General features: G+C 38.8%; 1 protein-coding gene across 6 annotated transcripts in view; it reads right to left on the bottom strand.

Annotated features, from left to right (window-relative positions):
• The window catches only part of SGMS1 (sphingomyelin synthase 1), a 313766-nt gene that overhangs the window by 146351 nt on the left and 139577 nt on the right, over positions 1–27838 (bottom strand). For all 6 annotated transcript variants that reach the window (XM_019035024.4, XM_019035025.4, XM_004049419.5 and 3 more), the window contains 2 exons: positions 9150–9192; positions 2942–3083 (listed from right to left, as the gene is read on the bottom strand). The gene's annotated coding sequence lies outside the window, so the exon portion shown is untranslated. The remainder of the gene's footprint in view (positions 1–2941; positions 3084–9149; positions 9193–27838) is intronic.

The following is a 27838-nucleotide window of genomic DNA, read 5'->3' as shown; positions in this document are numbered from 1 at the left end:
TGCATCCATGTTACTGCAAAGGACATGATTTCATTCTTTTTTATGGCTGTAAATATTCATCAAATTTTCTATGTAGAATCAGGAAAAGACACTTAAAAGCAGAAAGAAATTTTATTTACGGAAAAGAAATGGCGTACCTAAAATTCTGAGATTCTTATATAAATGCCAGAGCTGTCCTTAACTGTGTGATTATATGGCCAAATTCCAGTCCCAACTTGCTTTGGAAGAAACAGCTGCTCATGCAACTGCTAAGGTGAGTCGACCCTAATTGCTGCTAGCAGCATGGTAAGCACTGGGTGGGAAATGGCATGCAGTCCAAGCAGACACATCCAGTTCTCAAGAGGGGCTCAGTCCGTCATTCACCAGAATTGCCACTATCCTGATAAAACCTCGTTGATGAACAACACCAAGCCCATCTAGAAGCTTTCGCTTCTGTGAGGATGAGGCTTATTTAGCTGTTTAGGACGGCCCTTGTTTGAATGCTAAACATAAGAAAATTCTTAGACATGTTTATGATCTAAATGTCATCACTGTGTATAATCAGCAAGGCAATGTAATTGTTAGAAACATTGCTGGTGAAAAATAGATCTAAGTTCAATTCTGGCTCTGCTATTTTCTTTTTCTCTTTTTTTTTTTTTTTTTTTTTGAGGTGGAGTCTCGCTCCGTCGCCCAGGCTGGAGTGCAGTGGCACAATCTCTGCTCACTGCAAGCTCCGCCTCCCGGGTTCACGCCATTCTCCTGCCTCAGCCTCCCGAGTAGCTGGGACTACAGGCGCCTGCCACCATGACCGGCTAATTCTTTTTTTTTTGTATTTTTAGTAGAGACGGGGTTTCACCGTGTTAGCCATGATGGTCTCAATCTCCTGACCTCGTGATCTGCCCGTCTCAGCCTCCCAAAGTGCTGGGATTGCAGGCGTGAGCCACCGCACCCGGCCGGCTCTATTTTGTAATCACATGAGCTTGGGTAAGTTTCACAATCTTATAAACCTCAGTGTATTCATCTTTCAGTGAGGTTGACCATATCTATCTCTCAGGATTTTTACGGTGATTTAAAATATTTTTCAGTATGTACATCTACTAATTTAATGAGAACATTCTAGAAGCCCAAATATATAGAAATTTCAAATTATTTAGCCCCTTATTGAAAAAAATCAGATAACATATATTCTTAAACTTACTTAAACTTAAAACCTATATCCTTCTATATAGTGCAACTTCCTGGCTATACACACTGAAAGTGGTCACTGAGCCAAAACTAAGTACTTGAATAGATGTTCTATATTTTAAAGAATTCAGGTTCTAAAACAACTTTGTGAACTATGGAAGAAGATTTCTGGCAAAATCTTATCATTCTTCTATGTCATCTTCAATAACTCTGTACTAGTAGGACCATATTAGAAATATAAAAGTCCACTCCTGTCTCCCATGCTAGACTCATAATCAACTCAGAAAACAGAATCAGTGAAGACATCAGAGCCTATGTGAGAAAGAGGGCATATTTTAATAATGTCTCATACCAATAATATATTCTCAGTGATATTATAAAAATAATAAAAGTTGAAAATACTTATTTTTAATGGTTCAAATTAAGTGTTATAATTATAAACCAAATAAAATGCCACAAAATGGGGGGAAAGTAGCAAAAGCTGAAAAAAGTAGAGAAGACTAAAATTCCACAAGAATAAGAATTTTTCTTTTTAGATGGAGTTTCACTCTTGCTGCCCAGGCTGCAGTGCAGTGGCAAGATCTCAGCTCACTGCAGATCCCGGGTTCAAGTGATTCTCCTGCCTCAGCCTCCCAAGTAGCTGGGACTACAGGCACCCGCCACCATGCCCGGCTAATTTTTGTATTTTTAGTAGAGAGGGGGTTTCACCATGTTGGCCACGCTGGTCTCAAACTCCTGACCTCAGGTGATCTGCCCGCCTTGGCCTCCCAAAGTGCTGGGATTACAGGCGTGAGCCACCACGCCCAGCTGAATAAGAATATTTTTAAAACTCTGCTTCAAAAAGGGAATACAGCAGGGCATACTATTTCTATCGTACACAATTCAAGACAGACTCAGTGCTGAATCCCATTCCTGCCACTTACTCTCTGGGAATAGCAGGCAAGTTGTTTAACCACTTGGAACCTTATTTCCTCATCTGCAAAATGGGACTTGCTTAATGCTTTCATGATGGTATGACAAAGACACATAAAATATTCAGCACAAGGTACATTTGTAGTGTTCTTCATTGGTAGATGGAAAAAAAAAAGACTACAAAAATCCTGAAGGATCACGGTGACATATGACAATAACACAGGCTGTGCCTTACAAAGAGAGCCAGTGCATCCAAAGCCAGACATCCACCAAAGGTCACAGGATATGAAATAATGGGTGCCCCTGATCTTGATGATACATTGTTGAGGAGATAAAAATTAAAGGCTAAAAAAACAAGAAAATGAGGTAAACATTTAATAGGGGTCAAAGAGACAAGCAGGTCAAAGTAAATGACTAAGAGGGAACTGGTCAATCTGATACAACCACATCCAATCAGAAATGGCTTTGATGATGTTCAGGGAAAAGTAAAGCCAGTAACAGCTGGTTTATGAGACACATTTGCTGAGCTTTGACATTGACTGCTCTGCTCCCAGGAAAGAAGGCAATGAGGTCTTTAGCTAGAAATTTGCTATCAGTTTCATGTGACAAGAGTCTAATGTCCTTGAGGCATTGGGAAGGACACTCAAGGGTCTGAATCAGAGTTCATCAAAGAGTGACGAGTGATATCCCACCACACAGTCAAGGTTACAGAAAGACAGACACCAGGTATTTCAGGCCTGAGAGTTCTGTCCTATGAACAGTGGGATTCAAGACAAGAGCTCATTCCCAGAGAATGACTCCACTTGACTGAGTAGAGCAGAGTGGGCCACATCAGGTTCAATCCAAGTTCTCTGTCAATACATACCTGCAACAGCTACTGTTTTGCATTTATCAACAGGTTCCTTTAAAAGTATTCTCAGGTACACTTGCTGAGGCAGGTTCTCGTCTTCTATTTCATGTTTCCCAACCAGACACTTTTGGGCATCCCAAAGAACTCAATGGTGTGCCTGGAACAGAGAAGCAGTTTCAGTTTAAGCACTTCAAAACGGAATCACAAAATTCTAAAGCTGAGAGAGGTTGTGTAAATTCAGTCCAGCTCACTATAAATAAAAGGATTAAAGTACTTATAAACTTGGAAACAAAGAATTCACAATGAACCTTCCTTACCTCCTCCCATTTTTTCTTTCTTTTCTAGCTTTTTAATTGTTGTATTTTTTACAGTAGTATAATATATACATATAATATAAAGCTTACTCCATCTTTTCTAATTAAAAGTTAAGTCTTAGGCCTATAACTATAAAAGGGGTTTCTCCTTTTATATATTTATCTACTATTTTTAGTTGCCAACAAATAATTGATTATCATAAATTAAGTATAAGTTTGAAGTTTCAGCTTCAAACTGAAAACAAAGGTAACTACTGAGTTATCATTTTTACAAGCTGATTTATAAAAATGTTATGATCTCTCTGGGGCCAAAACATTACCCTCATAAGTAACAGCTTTTATAGTTATATATGTGTAAATGGTACACATTTCCTGGTAGCATAATCAGGAAGCTAGAGATAATGTCTTGTATTAAAGAACAAAGAGGGCTGTTCATTTAGTGCCTCATTTGTAGTAATTTGTACTTATATGTGAAAGAATATGGAATCTAATGGTAGTCAGAAAGGTAGTATATTTTAGTTCGATCATATTTAATTTCATCAGTAACATTTTCTTTTTTTTCCTGTGATAATCTATAAGAAATAGGCTCTCAACCCTTTTCAGGATCATATAAGCCCTACAGTATTGAGTATCTGATGAAAACTAAGCCTGTTCCATCCCTCCCCACTTAAATCTCAGGACAATCATTAACTCCTTAAAGCTATCCCTGGACCCCAGGATAAAAATCACAGGTGCTCTCCAGCTGTCAAGCTGGAGAGCTGATACCTTGAGCCAACTAACAGGCTTAATTCTATAAAGAAACAATTCTTATAGAACAAAACAACCCACTACTCTCAATAGTCCCAAGGACTTACTTAGGACCAGGCATCCCTCCGTACCCTCCCAACTTTTAATCATACTTTATTCTATCTGTAAGAAATGGTGCTACATCTGTAAACAATCAAACATGGGTACAAAGAAAGCAGTTATCAACTGAAACAGCAATAAAATAAAACAAACAAAAACTAGGACTCTTTTTCCATTACATTAGCTTAAAAGTATTCAATTAAAGTTTCAGGCCAGGCATGGTGGCTCATGCCTATAATTCCAGCACTAGCCTAGGCAACAAAACGAGACCTCATATCTACAAAAAGAAAACAAAATAACCAGGCACAGTGGTGTGTGCCTGTATTCTCAGCTACTTGGGAGGATGAGGCAGGAGAATCACTTGAGCCCAGGAGGTTGAGGCTGCAGTGAGCTGATTGTGTCACTGCACTCCAGCCTGGGTGCCAGAGTGAGACCCTGTCTCAAAAAGAAAATTAATAAAGCTTTGAAGTAAAATATATTTACATAAAAGGGCACCATCTCCTAATACCAACGTATGGTTTATAAACCCAAAGATAAAGTCAAAAGCTTAAAAAAGATTATACCTCAGGAAAGAGAGTATCATCTTAAATTCAAAACCTTACCAGGTCTCATATTACAGACAATAATCTCAGTCTATTTTGAATAATGAAATAATGTAACAAGTACACTTAATGCTAGCTTTCCATGCTTATGGGTCACTTGACAGAAACTGGTTAACAAGAAGGAAGCAAAGAAATAGAAACAATTATTTCTAGAGGTTGGATGTCACAATAGGAAATATGAGATAGCATTTTATAAAGTCCTTTTAAATATTATTTTAAAGAGCAATACAGATTTGGGGGTTATAGATGGCCAATGGAATAGGCCTGTTTATCTCTGCTTCCTTCTAAATGCCCATCAAAATGTTAGTAAAAACGAAAAAAGATATAAATCCATAAGGACAAAAAGAATAGAAAACTATATCAGAGCAAACAATAGGCATCACTGATGTCTGGAAAGCGGAGATGACTGTGGAGTCGAGCAGAGCCGGTGGGAACCTCCCTGCCTGTGAAGCAAAAAGCCAGCTGACTGTGACAGAAATGCTTAGGAAATGATGGATCTTCTGGTTCCTCAGAAGGGGAGCGGGGAAGACTGAAAAGATGGGGGTGGTGAAGTGTGTATTAAAAAAAAAGACCCTTACCCCACACCATAAATTAAAGTTAACTCAAGATGGACTAAACACCTAAAATTAAGACCTGAAGCTATAAAATTCCTAGCAAAAAGAAAAAAAAATACATAGAGGAAATGCTTCATGACATTGGAGTTGGCAATGATTTTTTGGATATTACATCAAAAACACAGGTAAAAAGCAAACACAAAATAAGCAAATGGGACTACATCAAACTTAAAAACTAAAGGAAGTAATCAACAAAGTGAAAGGGCAACCCACAGAAAATATTTGTAAACCATATATCTGACAAAGTGTTAATATCCAGAATATATAAAGAATGCCCACAATTCAACAACAAAAAGCTAAATAATAATTAAAAATTGGCAAAGGACTTGAATGGACATTTCTCCAAAGAAGATATACAAATGGTCAATAAGTACATGAAAAGATGCTTAACATCCCTAATCATCAGGAAAATGCAAATCAAAACCACAATGAGATATCATCTCACACCCATTAGAATGACCACTATCAAAAACAAAAATAGAAAATAGCAAGTGTTGGCAAAGATGTGGAGAAGTTGATCGGAATATTCGTACACTGTTGGTGGGAATGTCAAATCGTACATCCACTATGGAATAAAGTCTGGCAGTTCCTGAAAACATTAAGAATAGAACTACTATATGATCCAGTAAGCTCACTTCTGGTATGCATCTGAAAGAATTGAAAGCAGGGTCTTGAAAAGATATTTGCAGACCCCTGTTCACTTAAGCACTACTCACAATAGTTAAGAGGTGGACGCAACCTACACATCCAATGGCAGATGAATACAGAAAACATGGTATATACATACAATGGAATATTATTCAACCTTAAAAAGAAGGAAATCTTCTTATATGCTGCAACATGGATGAACCCTGAGGACATTATGCAAAGTAAAACAAGTCAGTCACAAAAAGACAAATATTACATGATTCCACTTATATGAGGTATTTAAAGTAGCCACATTTACAGAAACAGAAGGTGGTTCATAGTTGCCAGAGGCTGGGCAGGCAGGATAAAGGAGTGTTGCTGTTCAATGCGTATAGAGTTTCAGTTTTGCAACATAAAATGTTCTAGAGAGCTTTTGCACAACAATGTGTACATAGTTAACACTACTGTACACTTAAAATGGTTATATTTTATATTATGTGTTTTTTACCACAATAAAAACAAACAAGAGATTATCCTGGATTATCTGAATGGGCCTAATGTAATTACCAGGGTCCTTAAAAGTAGAAGTGGTAGACAGAAAAGGAAGTCAGAGTAATGCAATGTGAGACCATTTGACCATTGCTGACTTTAAAGATGGAAAAGGGCCAGGAGCCAAGAAATGCAGCCAGCAGCTAGAAGCTAAAAAATAAAAACAAGGAAAGGGACTCTCCCCTAGAGTCTCTGGAAAAGAGTGCAGCCTGTGGACACCTGTTTTGTTTTGCTACAGGGTCTCTCTGTCGCCCAGGCTGGAGTGCAGTGGCACAATCCCTGCTCACTGCAACCTCTGCCTCCAGGGTTCAAACGATTCTCATGCCTCAGCCTCCTGAGTAGCTGGGACTACAGGCATCCACCACCACATCCAGCTAATTTTTGTATTTTTTGGTAGAGACGGGGTTTCGCCATGTTGGCCGGGCTGGTCCTGAACTCCTGACTTCAAGTGATTCACCTGCCTTGGCCTCCCAAAGTGCTGTGTTTACAGGCATGAGCCACTGCGCCTGGCCCGTTGATTTTAGCCCAGTGAGACCTGCATCAGTCTTCTGACCCACAAAACTGTAAGATGATAAATTTGTGTGGAACAAAGAAGGGGAGGAGGGAGGGAAGAAGGGAGAGAGGGAGGGAGTTAGAACCCCAGATCCTCTCCCTCACCTGGTAGAGCCAAACAAACCATCCCTACTCCTATAAGAAGGGGCAGTTTGCCCTCTGGAGAAAATGATGCAGCAACACTTCAAACCTAGACTCCAGATAAGGCTGAAACGAAAGCATTGGATCTAGGCATTCTCAGGCTTGGATGGTAAGATCTCTGGCTCCCTTCCTCCTCACTCCTCTGTGGTGCCCCTAAATCCCCATAGGTAGGCTTACACTCCACAAAAAAAGTAAACAAAGAATTCCATTTTGGAGAAACTGAAAGGTCCAAGGAAAAAAAATCTGCAGATTTTGATACATGATAATCACCCACTGAAATGGCCAGTAAGGTCTCTGCCCAAAGACCTTAGAGTGAAGCCAACCACGTAACAAATTTGTGGTCCATTTTGTATTGTCTCACTCTTAAGTACGAACAGACAACTAAATCCCCAGCACTCATTTGGGAAGAGCCTTTAACATTAAAATCAGGGATCAAAACAAGAAGATAAAGGGAACACACAGGAAAATGTGCAAAGAACAGCAAAAAACAGCAAAATAATTCAATTCATATTCTCAAAAAAATGAGAAAATATTGCATCTATCAAACAAAAACAGGATCCTAATTTTAAAAACAAAATATCCATAGACCCTCAAAAATTAAATTCAAAATTACAAACCTGCTAGCAGAAATTAAAAATTCAATTGATACTAAGAAAACCTCTCAGAAAGTTGAAGAAAAACACAGAAAGGTGGAAAATAGCTAAGAGTAAGACTTAAGAAAATTAGAGATCAAACTAGTAGGTGAACATACCCAACTAACAGACTAAGAAAAGAGAGAATGGGGGAGAAATTATCAAAGAAATAGTACAAGAAAATTTACAAATTGAGAGACATCAGTTTCCAAGCTGAGAGGACAAAAACAACAAAAAGTGTCCCAATATGAAACTGCAGAATTCTGGGCATAAAGAAAAGCATGAAACATTTTCCAGAGACAAAAAAAACAGTTCACAAACAACCAACTTGGAGGCAGAATGACTTGAGACATCTCAACTTATATCACAGAGCTCAGCCACAAAAAAAATACTCATAATAAAGTAGACATTAATACTTATCTAAATATAGACTGTAACAATGACTGCATCAAGAAAATAAAGAGACAGGAAAAGCAGGTATGTAGTAAGGGTAAAGGGTGGTCTATGAGAGAGAACTCCCCGGCAGGAAATCAATGTATAAGTCTAAGATTTTAAAAGGAATCAGTAAATGGCACTTAGAGCATATGATGTGTTGTTTAGAAATAGGTAGACAAATACTGGAAAATACAACTAAAAGGCTTGAAAAGGGCTATCTTTAGGCAAAGAGGCAATAAGAGTATAAAAAGAACAAAGAATGGCTATTAGAGTACTATTTGAATTCTTAAACAATATATATGCAATTACCTCTAAACAAATAAAATAAATAAATGAAAGGAAAGAAGGAAGGAAGGAAAGGAGGGAGGAAGGGAGAAAGACTTAAGAAAGCAGTTCTACAAATTGTTACACAGTAGAGATCTTCAATGTTCATCTACACAGAAAGAATGAAAACAGCAACTGTCCTAACATTATGCAAATGATTACTTGTGGCTTGGGATAAAATTTCCAAATATAGTGCCGTACATAGACTCCAAAAGTACTGTACTGCAAACACCTAAAATGATAACAGGCTGTGGAAAATAATATTGAATGCTTCAAAAATGTGACTCAAATAATGAAGACACTGATGTCAGATATGTATGTAAAGAGTTGGAAGAAAATTATTCTGGGGTAGGAAAAAAGCATTAGTTATAATATCCCATTTTGTATAAATACATACTTGTTCAAAATATGTACATAACTAAATTAATTAAATGGTAATATGTATTTGACTATTTCATCTATATCCCCAAGATATTCCTTATATATTCCAATTGCCCACAAAAATTGTTTGTTTAGATCCTCTCATTGGGAGAACACAGAAAATATAAATTAAGCATAAAAGGTAAATAATTTAAAAATCCATTTACCTGAATCATGCTGTTATTTTTCTTCATCAGTCTTCTTTCCAATCTAGAAGAAGTAATAAGTAAATTAAAGTGCATTCTTTGTGCAATGAGCTGCTTATAAGAAAAAAAACTAAAATCCAAGTTAACTATTATTCACTTCTTGTTATGTATACATAGGGGGAAAAAAAAAGCATTATTTCACCAATTCCCAACTAATTTCTGGCTGTCATGGTATTCAGAGTACACTTCTATTAGACAATGCCAAGCAGAAACAAGCATGCAAATCCAATGCCAATAAAAAAACTGCACACCAAATGCATCTGATGGTATAACATGAGTTTTAAAGCCATGGACCTTTATAAATTATCTCCTCTCAATTTAGGTAAATAACTGCTAACTGACTATATAAAAAAGATAAAGAAGCAAGAAAGCGTATTTTTCAAACCATAATAATTACCACCCTGGGATAAATTTTCATTTTTACCAAAATGCAATCAATAGCAAGTTAAGTGGAACAACCACAGACCACATACATAAGCGTATGATCAAACAGCTTATAAATAACTCTAACCCACATCACCCTAAAGGCTTAAAAATGCTTCCATGTTTTATTTCATGAAAGACTTTCTCAGCTAAAAATGAAATATGACCCTTTGTAAGTAAAATATACACATGAATTAGGGTACATGCAGAAAAGGGAAAAAGTCTATTTTTTAAAAAATTAGTAAGCCCGGAAATCTTGGGTGGCTTAATAAATTTTCTTAAAGTGAACACCACTCTCCCAAAAAGTCAACACTGCCCTGCCTTCAAATAGCACACATTAGTTTTGCCTGCTGGGCTAGGTATAATTATTTAGGGATCTGTCTGGGAGTCTAAGAATCCCTGTATCTGGACAAAAATAAAATGCTTTAAGGAAAGGGGAGCAAGTAGTGGCTGACTGCAAAGTGGTATTATTTCAGAAAGATGTTAACATGTCTGAGGAAAAAGTTTTGGCTGATTAGTTGATTGTATGAGGTCAATCTGCCAGTTCTCCAGAGACCAAAGGACAGATAAGCAGTTTATGATAGAAACAGAAGGGGAAGGGCCTTCCTGTTGTCCAGGAGGAATGGACTTCTGGGAATAAGATGGGAGAAGGCAGGAGCAGAGGGGAGATAAGGGAGTGGGGACGGACGGTGGCCTTCTTTCTATAGGTACAGAAATACCTATAAAGATAGTAAACAAGCTAGTCTGTGCTAGAAGCTAGATGAAATTACTAATGCATGATCTCGCTTAATCTTCCAATTCCTATGAAGCCTGTTTTGCTATCCCCAGTTGACAGATACCAATACTGGGTCTCAAATCACCAATATGGCGTCTGATGTAAACAGTTAGTGGGTGAAATAAAGCTATTCCTCTTTACAGCTTGAATGCAGGGCTAGATTTGCCATCAACAAAAAGAGAGAGATTCATGAAAATGAAGCCTTATAATTAGATACAGAATATGCTGTTTTGTCCCTGCCCATAAATCATTTAAAGGAAAAGAATCAAGTTATTCAGGACCTGAGAAGTCTTCTGAATTACCAGAAAGTGAAATAGTTTTGTCACTTGTAAAGTAAGCCCACGTTATCTTTTTGTACATCAAAGAAGTTTCAAAAGAAACTAAATTTCATAAGGGATAATTTTCTGACACGTTAACTGGTTTTATGGCACTGTGTGCTTTCCCACTGTAACGGGAGAAATCAGAAGAACAGTGTCCCTCAGAGATAGCCACAGATGCAAAGGGCAAATTACCACCAGATAATTATTGAAGAACCCATGACAGTGTCACCTTCAAATGGCATGCCACACCTGCATGAATATTTAATTTCTATCACAAGTACTTTCAAAAAGCAGGGGCCAAAATGGGAACATAGTTGAAAAAGGACACTTTCCATTCTGGCATTTGACAGGAAGAAAATAAAATATCTACCTTTTAAGGCAATATGTAATATATCAAAGACATGTAGCTAAAAAGATCTTCCTACATCCTCACTGGTAAACACAAAGTAATATCTCAATGACAATAAATGATCATCAGACATCATGATATGCCTTTACACTTAACCCCACAAGAACCCTATGTGTGTGTGTTGGGTAAGGGGTGGAGGGTGAAGGGCTTAGAATCCCCAACTTAACCAGATGAAGACATTAGGCTCATAACAGAGGTTATGTTGTAACTTGTCCAAGGTTGCAAATTTGTCCAAGGTCAAACTTTGAGGAAATGGGAAAGGGTTCCAAATTACATGTCGGATACCTTTAGGCTATTGTGTTGACCATAACAGCTCTGCCTTAATGATGAACATACTTGAATTTGTTTTTCAATAAAAATCATCTAGTGATTCATTCACTATTTTCCAGTTTCAAATTGCTTTTGCTATCTTCCCAAGTAAAGGATCTTGACACTCCTTCCTCCTGTGAGATGGAGTAAGTATTCTGTCAGTGAGTGGCTTGAGAAGGTCTAGAGGGACTCTTTTTAGGATAGCTGCTAAAGCCTCTGAGAGCACCCTGGTGATCTTCCTTTTATGGGATCTAGCACATGGAATGCATAGTAAAAGCTGCAGGCTTGATTTTTCAGTGGACATATGCCATGAAGATACAATGCAAAAAGTTCTTTCTGGGACTCTATGAGTAAGCAAGTTAACAATGCATGCCATACACAGTAGATCATCTAAGGAAAAAAATTACCCAAATTATACTTAAAAGGCTGTGGCTCTAAACTTTCAATTTAGGATGGAGCAAAGTATGGCATGAGTCTTTGTAGACATTAACCTAATGACATTCAGAATACTGATGGTGGGGGGAGTGTGGTACAGAATAAGGTACTCTTCCCCTATTCAGTAATTCTGGTGTAGCAATACTCGAACTCCTATGTGTTTACTACTGGTGACTTCCTCTCAAGGAAAACACACTGGAGTAAGAGAAGGTTCAGAGGGTAAAAAGGAATGGGCATATGAACCAAGGTTGTGGAAAGAAAAGATTAAAGTTCACAAAATTCTGCAAGGCATTGGCAAGCTCCCACTTTACAAGTTTACATTTGTAGGGCCAACCCTTTTAAAACTGATTACTTCCTCTTAGATTGTGGGGGGCAGTGGTTTCATTCCGGGGCCAATCTGATTGATCAACAGGCAGTGGTTTCCTGAAGCAACACCGAAAGACAGTGCCCAAATCAACTGCCATTGTCTGCTATGGACACACGATGTGGAAATTGCAGCAGGCATGCTTCGTTTTTGGCAGCCCTGTCCCACACCCTATTATTAGAGTTCAGTAGTCAATTCTCAGGGGAAAGATGGTGTGTAATAAGAAATAAATAATATAGAGAGACCAGGAAGAGCACTCCATTAAAACTGCATTTTATTAGAATAGTAAAAAGTACTGAAAACTTTCTCATTCTTACTTGTAAACAGCATGTTTTGCAAATTAGAGCCTGGCTTAAGAGAATACAAAATCTAAAGTAGAAAGTTTGTGTTTTCTTCCTTTATACAATGTTAGTGTTTTCTTCCTTTAATATCTAACTTTCAATAAACAGAGTTTAACTGAACCTTTTCTTCCTTTCTTCTGCTTGGAGGAGAACCTTTACTCTCTCTCACACAGGATCCTGCTACTGTCAAAAAGCCCCAGGCATGGTCTCTAGCTTTGGTGACTGAAGGTTGCAAGTCTCTTGCTGCAGTCACCCTCAAAGCTTCTTCCTGCCAGCAGCTGGTATCACTGGTAGCTCTCTTCACAAGGGAGGACTTTCCACTGCACTTAAGGAAAGACTTAATCTTCCCTTCACTACACTATATTCTTACCTTTTCTAGATTAAAAGAGTAATGCAAAGGGTAAAGCCCTTCCTCAAATTTTGCCTCAATTTACAGCCAAGCATGATTGTCTTGGGCAAGTTACAGAGCTCTTCTCTCAAAACTGCTGGCTGAGATGTAAGAGAAAACAAAAAATAAAAAAGACCATCCATTAACTACCCTGGGAGTTCAGCAACTTCCAAACTGGCCTCTCAAACCGGTTTCCCTTTTCCTGTAAAACGCATTTGAATAGAGGAGTTTAGAATAACAGGTTCACCTAGAAGGAAAGAACAGACTTACACATTGCAATCTACTAAAAATGTGGGAGCTGAATCAGGGATTTAATGAGGCATAAAAATTCCCAAGAAATATACCACACGCCCTTAAGGAAGTAGTTACTAAAAAAAGATGATAAAGAGTGAAAGCAACTATGCTCCAGGCAATGGTGAGATAGGTTCATGGGAACAAAGCAAAACTGGTAAAAGACTGGAAACTAAACCAGTTTTAAGCATGACCTCAAAACAAACAACATCTCCTCTCACCTTGCCAGAAAGAGTGACCAAGTGCCTTTGCTTAATGCTGCAGAAAAGAAGAGGTACTTTATCCCTTCATTCGGCAAACATTTATTGAGCATGAAGGTGGGATTATATAGAGATGAAAGAGCAGCTTCCCTGAAGGAGCTCAGTTTAGCAAGGAGAAAAAAACCACGTAAATCAGTATTTACATTTCTATGTGGTACCAGGGAGTCATAACACCGAGCTAAAGCACAACATCAACCAACACAACCACTTCCCTGGTAGGGGCCAGACACAATTCTGAAATTTTTAGGTAACTCATTTGAATCTTTGAAACAAGTCTGTGAGACGCAAACACTTTTCCTGGTTTACTGGTGGAATTAGTGTGTATGAGATATAAAAAAGGATCTTTTAAACACAAAGACTTTATTCAAATTAAATCTTCAAATTATGCCTCCCTCCCCAAATACAAATCTCAATCCCTATTTTAGCCTTTGCAGGTTGCCCAGCAGTATCTGAGGTTCCTAGAACTCTCACTGAGAAATTCACAAATTGAACAAATAATTTCCTAACATCACAGGACTTGTTATCAAGGGCCACATCAGTAATGCCCTGCCTCCAGTAGAGCATTACTAAAACCAAACAAAATGAGAGCAGTTTTGTTTGTTTTTAAATCCTTACCCACAGATATACCAAAATAATCTTCTACATTATTTAATCCTAGCTTCTTCGAGGGCAAGAGTCACATTATCTCTGTGCTTAATGAGTTCTCAGTACATAAGACAGACATTGGTTAGCACCCAGTAAAATCATATTATATTTGTGTTACCAATTAAATCAAATCAATCTTCTCAGTTATTGTCAAGACCACCTTTACTTTCTATATTTATTCATTATTTTCTTTTTTAATTTTCTTTTTATTTGACAGATAATTGTATATATTTATGGAGTATAATGTGATGTATTTTGATATATGTTTACAATGTGGAAAGATTAAATCAGGCTAACACATCTATCACCTCACATACTTATTTTTTATAGTGAAAACATGTAAAACCTATTATTATAGCAATTTTGAAATCTATGATGCATTATTTATTAATATTACAGTCATCATTCCTTACAGTAGATTTCTTGAACTTATTCCTCCAATTTATCTCTCCATCCCCTTCTCCCCTTTAACCATCCCAGCCTCTGGTAACCACCATTCCACTCTCTACTTCTATGAGTTTGACTTTTCAAGAATCTACATATATGTGAGATCATGCAGTAACATAATGTCCTCCAGGTTCATCCATGTTGTTGCAAATGACAGAATTATCTCTATCCTGCCCCTACTTTTTAAAGGGTGAATAGTATTGCATAGTGTGTATATGCCACATTTTCTTTATCCATTCATCTGATAATTGACTCCTAGGTTGTTTCCATATCTGAGCTATTGTGAATAAGGACACAATAAACATGGGAGTGCACATATCTCTTCTGCATTCAGATCAAATTTCTTTGGATACATTTTTAGAAGTGAGATTACTGAATTGTATGCTAATTCTATTTTCAGTTTTCTGACAAATCTCCATACTGGTTTCCATGATGATTGTATTAATTTTCATTCCCACCAAAAGTGCACAGGGGTTCCCTTTTCTCCACACTAGTCATTATTTTCAAGACTAGACTACTACCCATCCTCAGAAGAGTTATTCATTGCTAGGTATTTGCTCCTGCAGTTCCCTGTAATGCCCTTCCTCTATCCTGCTCCCCACACTGTTAATCCATTCCCATCACCTGGCTTAGAAAGAACAATGGAAATATGATCCAGTAAAATCTGAATTAGGAATTAGGTAATTACCACCACACTATATTAGAACATAATACAATTTCCATTAAAACTGTCTTCACACAGTCTTATTCCACTACCAACATGTTTAACTAAAGTAGTACTAACATGTTTAGTTTAACTAACTAAAACTGTTAATGCTTAAAAAAAAATAGTTCTCTACACTGTGTTTAATCTACTGTAGTCCAAGCAGCCTCTGTCTGGAACAGTAATACTCTCTCCCTAATAGTCAGAAAGTCCCACAAGCATGGGTTATGTCATATCTCAAATATACAGTATATAATCCAGCAATTTAATAAATATTTTTAAAACTAAATGCCTTGCCTTTTGAACCTGGATTCTTTTTAGATATGGAGAATAAATATCTATTGAAAATTAAAGGAATTCATAGAACAATGAGACTTTCTTAATTTCCTTTTAAAATACTTTGAAGGAACATTATGGCTTCAAAAGAAAAGTCAACATGAATTGTCAAAACCAAGCTATCATAATAAACTTTCCAAGTCTCAAAACCTGTCTCTGTGTTTCTAAAAGAAGCAAAATTTAGCAAGCAAATAAGAATAAAATGGACTAATAAAAAACTTCGAGTTTACTCCAATATAGAAACAGACTAAAATATAAAACCGAATTACAATGCAGATAACAGGAAATGTTTTTAACCAAGAATAAACTAATTTATTCAAACCAGATTTGTAGTAGACATATTTCAGGGAATCTGTTCACCCATTCCCATTTCTGGGGGACTCTGCCATATTCTCAGGCCCAGTTGTCTTTCGATTGCCATCTTATATCACCTGACACAACTCCACAAGCACACAGCCATAGCTGATCGGACCCGAAAGAACACTTGACCCAAAGAGAGCCATTCAGAAGCTGGCCAGAAGCCTATGGCTTGGGTTTGATTACTTGCTAAAATGATGAACTCAGCCAATCAGTTTTGCTGCTGCAGGAACTAGAATCAAGAAACCCTAAAGGAACTTGCCAGTTAGATGTCATGGTGAAAGGTCAAGAGGAACACTTAAGCTCAGGACAATCATCATGGGCCAAGTCTGCCACAGAAAGCAAGTACTGGACTGAAGCCAGTTCCCAACCTGAGGTCTCAGGAGATCTATATCTTGAACCCTTTTGTTGAGTGAGAGTGACCTGGTTTTTGCAACCAAAAGACAGAGCTTATGATAGCAACCTAAGTTAAAATCTTATGTCAAGACCTACCATTGACATATTTAGTAAGGATAAAACCACCTTCTTTTAGATAATTAGAGGAAACAGCTTACATCACTTAGTAAGAAATCTGAAGTCAGGTTTTTTGTTTGTTTTGTTGTTAAAGGAGTTTTATTATTTTCAACTTGTCTCCTCTGGAATTCTGGTTCTTCACCTATAAGATGAGGTCTGTTTATTAGACCCTCTCTCTAAGTTCTCTTGCATGGTTTATAATCTCAGTACAGGCACCCTGAGACAAAGGAAGCCTCTCTGTGGGCAGTGTTTGGACAGTGGTGGAAAACATTCTTCACTACCTTGGCTGTCACATGATGAATTCTCATTCTATTAAATTCATAATTAGAACTAACAAATTTTTCTATAAAAATTCTTAAGATGAGTCAGTTCATAGGCTATCTCATTTTAGGCATAGGTACACAGAATATTAGAATTTTTCATACTGTTGATTGTTCTATTTTTCATTTAAAATATTTATTTATACTCAATGCCCTGCCTCTCCCTTAAAAAAACAAAACAAAACAAAACAAAACAAAAACTAAGAAGCAGAGAGAGTGCTATCCATTTAGTCATTAGAGGAAATACTTAGATCAGAAATGATGCTACAACCTTAACCATACATTTTCAATACTGCACTTTGGGGAGCAGGGGGCATGATAACAAAATAAGATATTGGATATACAAATATTCTTATTATTCAGGCTTTAACATAAATTAAAAGAGCATTTATCTCAGAGTCTGAAACTGTGAGTATTCGATGAATAAAACTGCTCCAAAAGCATTTTTTTAAATATCAGAAAAACTGTCCAAGACTGAGAAATGGGAAAAAGAGATTCCTAGGTATGTTTCCAGAATATCCAAGTCAATAAGGCTATGCACTTTTGACTATCCATTTCACTGTCAGTAATTCCAAATAATTCTTGTCCATAGCAATGTAAATAAATGTTGTCCGGTAGAGATATGATTGATATCTACCTGGAAGAAAAGATAACCCCAAACATTACATTTTATTGCTCTATGGATATTAACCAATTTTGTTATATATTGATACATTTATTTCAGCATTCCTGGGGGTGGTTTCAGTTTCTCAAATTTGCCTTTAATTCGCCTCAGTTAATTCCCTCATTAACTGAACTGAATGAACCTTTGATATACGTTCATTTTATATCTGCATGCAATATGCTTTTAACTTTTCAAAAATTACTCTTTAGCAGTAACAGTCCATTTTAAAAATCAGTCCATTATAACATCCAGAAAGATATTTGTTGTTCACAATAAATGGTAAATATATAACTCATCAGGCTATGAATAACTGGTCCATGTTATTTGGAAGCCAGGTTGATATAGTTTGGCTCTGTGTCCCTACCCAAATCTCATGTTGAATTGTACAATTTTGGACGTGGGGCCTGGTGGTAGGTGACTGGATCATGGGAGTAGTTTCTAATAGTTTAGCAACGTCCCCCTAGTGCAATCTCATGACAGAGTTCTCACCAGATCTGTTTGTTAAAAAGTGTGTAGCATCTCCCCAACCATTCTCCTGTCAACCATGTAAAGATGTGCCTGCTACCCCTTCACCTTCCACCATGATTGTTAAATTTCCTAAGGCCTCCCCAGAAGCAGAAGCCTGTACAGCCTGCATAACTTTGAGCCAATTGAACCTCATTTCCATATAAATTACTCAGTCTCAGGTAGTTCTTTACAGCAGTACAAGAACAGACTAATACAGAAAGTAGGGGATGGGTGCAGTGGCTCACACCTTGTAATCCCAGCATTTTGGGTAGCCGAGGCAGTCGGATCACCTGAGGTCAGGAGTCCGAGACCAGCCTGGCCAACACTGTAAAATCTTGTCTTTACTAAAAATACAAAAAAAAAAAGCAAAATTAGCCAGGCATGGTGGCGTGTGCCTATAATCTGAGCTACTTAGGAAGGTGAGGCAGGAGAGTCATTTGAACTCAGGAGGCATAGGTCGCAGTGAGCCAAGATCATGCCACTGCACTCCAGTCTGGGCAACAGAGCAAGACTCTGTCTCAAAATAAAAAAGGGAAGGGAAGGGACCGGGAGGGGAGGGGAGGGGGAGGGAGAGAGGAGGGGAGGGGAGGGAAGGGAAGGGAACTGTTATAAGAGAAGCGGGGCACTGCTATAAAGATACCCAAAAATGTGGAAGCAACTTTGAAACTGGGTAACAGGCAGAAGTTAGAAGAGTTTGCAGGGCTCATAAGAAGACAGGAAAGACATGGTAGAAAAGAAAAACCCATTTTCTGAGGAGAAATTCAAGCCAGCTGCAGAAATTTGTATAAGTAAAGAGGAGCTGAACGTTAATAGCCAACACAACAGGGAAAATGCCTCCAATGCACTTCAGAGACCTTTGTGGCAGTCTCTCCCATCACAGGCCAGGAGGTCTAGGAGGGAAAAATAGTTTTGTGGGCCAGGCCTAGGACACCACTGCGCTGGGCAGCGTCAGGTCATGGCTCCTTGCATCCCAGCCACTCCAGCTCTAGCCATGACTAAAAAGGTCCAGATAAGTCTCAGGCCACTGCTCCAGAGGGTGCAAGCCAGAAGCCAACAAGGCTTCCATGTGGTGTTAAACCTGCAGGTGCACAAAGGTCAAAAGTTGAGGCTTGAGGGCTTCCACCTAGATTTCAGACATTATATGGAAACATCTGGATGTCCAGACAGAAGTCTGCTGCAGGGGCAAAGCCCTCATGGAGAACCTCTACTAGGGTAGTGCAGAGGGGAAATGTAGGGTTGGAGCCCCCACACAGAGTCCCTACTGGGGTACTGCCTAGTGGAGCTGCAAGAGGAGGGCTGCCTTCCTCCAGACCCCAGAATAGTAGATCCACCAACAGCTTGCATCATGCACCTGGAAAAGCTGCAGGCACTCTATGCCAGTCTATGAAAGCAGCCATGAGGGCTGAGCCCTGCAGAGCCACAAGAGTGGAGCTGCCCAAAGCTTGGAAGTCCATGCCTGGCATCAGTGTGGCCTGGATGTGAGATACAGAGGCAAAGGAGATTATTTTGCAGCTTTAAGATTTAATGACTACCCTGCTGGGTTTCAGACTTGCATGGGGCCTATAGGCCCTCTGTTTTGGCCAATTTCTTCCTTTTGGAATGGGGGCATATACCAATGCCTGTACTCCCATTGTATGTTGGAATTAACTAACTTGTTTTTTATTTTACAGGCTCATAGGTGAAAGGGACTTGCCTTGTCTCAGATGAGACTTTGGACCTGGACTTTTGGTTAATGCTGGAATTAGTTAGGACTTTGGGGGATGGTTGGGAGGGCATGATCGTGTTTTGAAATGTGAGAAGGACATGAGATTCGGGAGGAGCCAGGGGCAGAATGATATGCTTTGGCTATGTGTCCCCACCCAAATCTCATGCTGAATTTTAATTCCCAGTGTTGGAGGTGGGGCCTGGTGGGAAGTGGTTGGATTATGGGTGTGGTTTCTAATGGTTTAGCACCATCTCCCTAGTGCTGTCTCATGATAGAGTTCTCACAAGATCTGCTTGCTAAAACATGTGTAGTACCTCCTCCCACTCTCTCTTTCCCTTCCCAGCCATGTGAAGATGTGCCTGATCCCTTTCCTTCTGCCATGATTGTAAGTTTCCTAAGGCCTCCCCAGAAGCAGAAGCCTGTACATCCAACAAAACTGTGAGTTGATTAAACCTCTTTTCTTTATAAATTAGTCTCCAGTAGTTCTTTACAGCAGTGTGAGGGCAGGCTAATACATAGATCATGCAAATCAGACAGAGTGATACAGATGGTAATGAACAAATGGCAATGACATAACAATTTCACTTGTAAAGCAAGTTACATTCCCAGTCTGTTACGTACATCAGTGGGTAACAACTGATGGACAGCCTTGAATTCCAACTGCATAGATGTATGTCATGAATCTGCTTCTTAACAGATATAATATAAATAAAATCCAAGTAAATGCATGTAGAAGATGGTACATGTGTGTAAAAACATAGCTAAAAACACAGTCAGATCCACACAATGAAGACAGCTGGAACACATAACCAAGAAAGTAAAGGGATCCCATCTACTAAGAAATAAAATATTTTTGTCCCCAATATAATGGCCTTATACTTAGTTTTCTGAACTAAATAGCTATACCTTTAAATTAGCAAAGTAACACATGTATTTGTAAGCAAAAATTTCTAAATCCTTAAAACCTTTCAACTCCCCAGAATAGGGGCTTAGGATTCTCTACCTATCTATCCCTTGATAAGACTTCTTTAAAGGACATATTGTAGACATTAACAAAAAAAATAGAGCCAAATGATTTCTCTTTACAGAGTCAGTGAGTAGGAGGTTAATTGTACCATCCATTTTTCTAAATGTTATAAGAAAACCTATCAACTGAAAATCAACAGAGGAGTTTTTTAATATAAGTAACCTGATGCATAAAAATACATTTACACAAAGGATTTACACAGCAGAAATCATAAAGATTCTTGCAAGTAAAAGTCTCCTACTGAGATTAAAAATAGGAATTTATTTTTGTATTTTACAAAAATGTCATTTAAACACAATTTTTCAAAGCTACAACAATCGATTCAATTAGGAAACCATTTCAAGCTTCACACAAATGTAAAATTGCCCCTGTTGTAACCACATAGTGTACTTAGATTTGGGGAATTAAAGATTTCATGTTACTCCCATACAAGGTACAGGAACCACCTTGATCAGTAAGATCAGTCCCCTCTTTCTCCCATTCAGTTTCCAACCTTTCTTTTCAGGGGCCATCCACCCCCCAATCAGTTCCTAGATGCCAGTCACATTCCATTAAAAACCCTCCTTTGTCTGCAATTACCTTTGGTTCTTTGCTCCAGAATTTCTCCAGCCTTAAATATGTTAATGAGTATAGTGAATTTCCAGTAATGCACCATCTTTTGTTCTCCAGAACTCCAAGGACTACATCTTAGAAATTAATGTCCTAGTGAAACTGATTCACTTAGCTTGGCTCTTGGGTTCTCTCCATTGGATGTATTCTTCAGCCAAAAGATAAGTGTCCATCCAGGCCAGCCATATGCAGAGACAAAGAGGACCTTACTAGCAAGTAGGATCTAAGGTGCCCAATAATCATTCATGCACTAACTCACTGCCCTAATGTCCTAGATTTGCATGATTAAAGTAGTAACAACTACGGGCTACCAAGCATTGTGTCCCTTAGGAGTCCCAAGGCAAAAGAGAAATCTAGCAAAACTCTTGGATATTGAACAATATATTGGAGATTAACTGTCGAGTTAACAGAAAAGTGACTTTCTGAGCTAAATGTTTTATATTCTCCTTTAGTAAGTGAAAATCTTTCTGAACCGTATTATATTTTTTTCTTACTTTTCCCATGTTTGCAAAAGTAATAGATTTCATTGACAAATATTTAGAAAATAAAGACACACACAGGCAACAAAAATTACAAATAATTTGTAATTTGCCCTGGTCAAAAGCACTTACATTTTGACACATTTCTTACTGGTCTCTTTTAGCACACCACCAAGGGAAAATCTTTGAGTCACTGATGTATATATATTTTTTATATATACATCATTATATGGATACATCCTTTAATGGATGTATGGATATTTCTCATAGATAAAAGAGGAACACCACAAGTATTTCTTGATTTCTACAACTGAAGTACATCTTAGAAGGAATCTATTTCTTTTCTAAAATCATATAATAATTTATGGGCCCATGAGGAGTATGCCATTTAAAGGGCTCTAATTAGGAATATTTTTGTAAAACTCATTTCATTAATTATCTTTCTTTTATATCCCTCCAGCCTTTTACATTCTATTAGTTCTTCTTTCTCATCAAACAGACTTATTTATGACATTTTCAACCTAAAACAAAGAAAGAAGGATGAATGTCTATAGTATACAGGAACATAACTCATGCAGTGAGTACTACATGAGAGGATACTTCACAGGAGAGTACCTCACCCACACCCACACTGGTAGTTCAGCAAAAGCTTTCTGGTTTTGGTCCACATGGTCCACATGACATTGAGCTAGGTCTTAAAGAAAACGAGAGTATTAAGCAGTTACTGATGTATATCTTAAGCACCAAGAATATCCTGGCAGTTAGTGCTAAATAAATGCTTACTTGGTTGCTTAGAAGCAGCTGTGGTCAGCAGCTCCCACCGAGCAGAATGAAAACGGCGAATGAATCCTGCACCTTCAACTGAGGTATCCAGATTCTCTCACTGGGACTGACTAGGCAGTTGGTTTACCATGGAGAGTGAGGAAAAGCAGGGTGGAGCCATGGCCCACCCAGGAGCTGCACAGGGCAAGGGGAACTCCCAACCCCAGCCAGGGGAGGCATTAAGTGATTGTGCTACCCTGCCCAGGAAACCATGCTCTTTCCATAGATCTGTGCAACTGTGGATCTGGAGATACCCTCGTGAGCCCATATCACCAAGGCCTTGAGTCCCAAACACAGAGCTGTGCAGACTTTCAGTGGCCTCTTGGGTTGTGGCCAGTGGCAGCAGGCTGAAGGCTACCTAAGATGACTGAGTTCCTGTCGGGGGGCGGGGGCAGCCACCATCACTGAGGCCCTAGTCAGCTGTTTTCCCCTGCCAGTGCTAAAGAGACTGGGCAGTTTGGACCAAGAGGAATTCCCCACAGCACCGCACAGTGGCTGTGGCAGATCACGGCCAGACTGCTTCTTTAGGTGAGACCCAGATCCATCCCTTCCTACTGGGCAGGGCATCCCTGTGGGAATTTCAGCAACCCCAGCCAGGGATTTACAAACAAAACTCTGATCTCCCTGGGAAGGAGCCCCCATGGGGAGGGGTGGCCACAGTCTCTGCAGTTCAGCAGACTCAGTCTCTCCTGCCTGCTGGCTCTAAAGATTGTTGGCAGTCTGGATGGAGTCTGAGCAGTCTGGACCAAGGGGATTCCTCACAGCCCAGCACACCCACTTCGCCAAGAGGCAGCCAGAGTGCTTCATTAAGAGGATCCCTCATCTTGTGCCTCCTGATGGGGTGAGACGCCTCAACAGGGGTCATCACACACCTTATACAGGAGTGTTCCAGCTGGCATCAGGTCAGTGCCCTTCTGCGACAGAGCTCCCAGAGGAAAAACCAGGCACCCATCTTTGCTATTCTGCAGCTTCCACTAGTAACACATCCAGGTGTGGGAGGGACTGAGGCAAATATTCTGGAGTGGACCCCTAGCAAACCACAGCAGGCCTACAGAAGAAGGGCCTGACTGTTAAAAACAAACCAACAGAAAGCAACAACAACAACATCAACAAAAAAGACCCCACAAAACCCTATCCAAAGGTCAGCAGCCTCAAAGATTGAAGGTAGATAAGCTCACGAACATGAGAAAGAATCAACTCAAAAACTCTGAAAACTGAAAAAGTCAGAGTGTCTCTTCTCTTCCAAATGATCACAACACCTCTCCAGCAAGGGCACAGAACTGGGCTGAGGCTGAGATGGATGAAGTAACAGAAGTAGGCTTCAGAAGGGGAGTAATAACAAACTTCACTGAGCTAAAAGAGTATGTTCTAACCCAATTCAAAAAGGCTAAGAACAATGATAAAACATTACAGGAGCTGTTAACCAGAATAATCAGTTTAGAGAGGAACATATATGACCCGATGGAGCTGAAGAACACAACATGAGAACTTCACAGCACAACTACAAGTATCAAGAGCCGAATAGACCAGCAGAAGAAACAATGTCAGAGCTTGAAGACTATCTTGCTGAAATAAGACAGGCAGACAAGATTAGAGAAGAATAAAAAGGAATGAACAAAACCTTAGAGAACTATAAGATTATGTAAAAAGACCAAACCTATAACTGATTGGGGTACCTAAAAGAGATGGAAAGAATGGAACCAAGTTGGAAACATACTTCAGGATATCATTCAGGAGAACTCCCCCAACCTAGCAAGACAGGCCAACATTCAAACTCAGGAAATACAGAGAACACTACTAAGATGCTCCAGGAGAAGATCAACCCCAAGACACGTAATCATCAGATTCTCCAAGGTCAAAGTGAAGGAAAAAATGTTAAGGGAAGCCAGAGAGAAAGGCCAGGTAACCTACAAAGGGAAGCCAATCAGACTAACAGCAGAACTCTCAGTGGAAACCCTACAAGCCAGAAGAGATTGGGGGCCATTATTCAACATTCTTAAAGAAAAGAATTTCCAACCCAGAATTTCATATACGGCCAAACTAAGCTTCATAAGCAAAGGAAAATAAAATCCTTTTCAGGCATAAGCAAAGGAAAATAAAATCCTTTTCGAAACACTGAGGGAATTTGTCATCACCAGGCCTGCCTTGCGAGAATTCCTGAAGGAAGCATGAAATATAGAAAGGAAAAAGCATTACCAGTCACTACAAAATCACACTGAAGTACACAAACCAATGACACTATGAAGCAACTACATTAACAAGTCTGCAAAATAACCAGCTAGCATCATGAGGCTAGGATCATTTGACAGGATCAAATTCACACATAACTCTACTATCCTTAAATGTAAATGGACTAAATGCCCCAATTAAAAGACACAGAATGGCAAGCTGGATAAAGAGTCATGACCCATCTGTGCACTGTATTCAAGAAACACATCTCACGTGCAAAGATACACATAGGCTCAAAATAAAGGGATGAAGGAAAATTTACCAAGCAAATGGAAGGCAGAAAAAGGCAGGGGTTGCAATCCTAGTTTCTGACAAACAGGTTTCAAACCAACAAAGATCAACCAAGACAAGAAAGGCATTACATAATGGTAAAGGGTTCAATTCCACAAGAAGAGCTCATTATCCTAAACATATATATGCACCCAATACAGGAGCACCCAAATTCATAAAAAAACAAGTTTTGAGGGGTTTTTTGTTTTTTGTGTTTTTTGAGACACAGTCTCGCTCTATCGCCCAGGCTGGAGTGCAGTGGCATGATCTTGGCTCACTACAACCTCTGCCTCCTGGGTTCAAGCGATTCTCCTGCCTCAGCCTCCTGAGTGGCTGGGATTAGAGGCATGCACCACCATACTTGGCTAATTTTTGTATTTTTAGTAGAGGCAGGGTTTCACCATGTTGTCCAGGCTGGTCTTGAACTCCTGACCTCAAGTGATCCACCCACCTCAGCCCCACAAGGTGCTGGGATTACAAGCATGAGCCAACGTGCCTGGCCAGATTCATAAAACAAGTTTTTAAAGACCTATAAAGAGACTTAGACTCCCTCATGATAACAGTGGGTGACTTTAACACTCCACTGTCAATATTAGACAGATCATTGAGAGAGAAAATTAACAAAGATATTCAGGACTTGAACTCAGCTCTGAATCAAGTGGACCTGATAGATATCTATAGAACTCTCCTCTCCAAAACAACAGAATATACATTCTTCTTGGTGCCACATGGCAACTTACTCTAAAATTGATCACATAGTTAGAAGTAAAACACTCCTCAGCAAATGAAAAAGAGCTGAAATCATAACAAACAGTCTCTCAGACCACAGCAAAATCAAATTAGAACTCAAGATTAAGAAACTCACTCAAAACCACACAACTATATGGAAATTGATCAACCTGCTCCTGAATGACTCCTGAGTAAATAATGAAATCAAGGAAGAAACCAAGAAGTTCTTTGAAACTAGTGAGAACAAAGAGACAACATACCAGAACCTCTGGGACACAGCTAAAGCAGTGTTAAGAGGGAAATTTATAGCATTAAATGACTGCATCAAAAATCTAGAAAGATCCCAAATTGACATGCTAACATCATAAGTAAAAGAACTAGAGAAGAAAGAGCAAACAAACCCCAAAGCTAGCAGGAGACAAAAATAACCAAGATCAGAGCAGAACTGAAGGAGACAGAGATGCAAAAAAACCCTTCAAAAAATCAACAAATACAGGAGCTGGTTTTTTTTGAAAATATTAATAAAATAGATAGACCACTAGCTAGACTAATAAAGAAGAAAAAGAGAAGAATCAACTAGACAAAATAAAAAATGATAAAGGGAATATCACCACTGACCCCAAAGAAATACAAACAACCATCAGACAATACCATAAACACCTCTATGCAAAAAAAATTTAGAAAATCTAGAAGAAATGGATAAATTCCTGGACATATACACCCTCCCAAGACTAAACCAGAAAGAAATTGACTCCCTTAATAGACCAATAACAAGTTCTGAAATTGAGGCAATAATTAATAGCCTAGCAACCAAACAAACCCAGGACCAGACGGATTCACAGCTGAATCCTACCAGAGGTACAAAGAGGAGCTGGTAGTATTTCTTCTGAAACTATTCCAAACAATCAAAGAGGAGAAACTCCTCCCTAGCTCATTTTATGAGGTCAGCATCATCTTGATATCAAAGCCTGGCAGAGAAAATACAAAAAAAGAAACCTTCAGGCCAATATCCTTGATGAACATCTATGCAAAAGTCCCCAACAAAATACTGGCAAACTGAATCCAGAAGCACATCAAAAGCTTAGCCACCATGATCAAGCTGGCTTCATCCCTGGGATGCAAGGCTGGTTCAACATATACAAATCAATAAAGATAATTCATCACATAAACCAAACTAAAGACAAAAACCACATGATTATATCAATAGACACAGAACAAGCCTTCAACAAAATTCAACATCCCTTCATGTTAAAAACTCTCAATAAACTAGGTATTAAAAGAACATACCTCAAAATAATAAAAGCTATCTATGACAAACCCACAGCCAACATTATACTGAATGGGAAAAAGCTGGAAGCATTCTCCTTGAAAACCAGCACAAGACAAGGATGCCCTCTCTCACCACTCCTACTCAACATAGTATTGGAAGTTCTGGCAGGGCAATAGGGCAAGAGAAAGAAATAAAGGGTATTCAAATTTTAAAAAGAGGAAGTCAAATTGTCTTTGTTTGCAGATGACATGATCCTATATCAAGAAAACCCCATCGTCTCAGCCCAAAAGCTTCTTAAGCTGATAAGCAACTTCAGCAAAATCTCAGGATACAAAATCAATGTCTAAAAGTCACTAGCATTCCTATACACCAACAGCAGACAAGCAGAGAGCCAAATCATGAATGAACTCTTATTCACAATTGCTACAAAGAGAATAAAATGCCTAGGAATACAGCTAACAAGGGAAGTGAAAGACCTCTTCAAGGAGAACTACAAACCACTGCCCAAGGAAATCAGAGAGGACACAAACAAATGGAAAATCATTCCATGCTCATGGATAGGAAGAACTAATATCATTAAAATGGCCATACTGCCCAAAGTAATTTACAGATTCGATGCTATTCCTATTAAACTACCATTGACATTCTTCACAGAATTAGGAAAAACTATTTTAAAATTCATATAGAACAAAAAAAGAGCCCA

The sequence above is a fragment of the Gorilla gorilla genome, chromosome 8 (assembly GCF_029281585.2).
Source record: "Gorilla gorilla gorilla isolate KB3781 chromosome 8, NHGRI_mGorGor1-v2.1_pri, whole genome shotgun sequence".
NCBI classification, from domain to species: Eukaryota; Metazoa; Chordata; class Mammalia; order Primates; family Hominidae; genus Gorilla; species Gorilla gorilla.
This window is presented reverse-complemented; position numbering and strand designations above follow the sequence as displayed.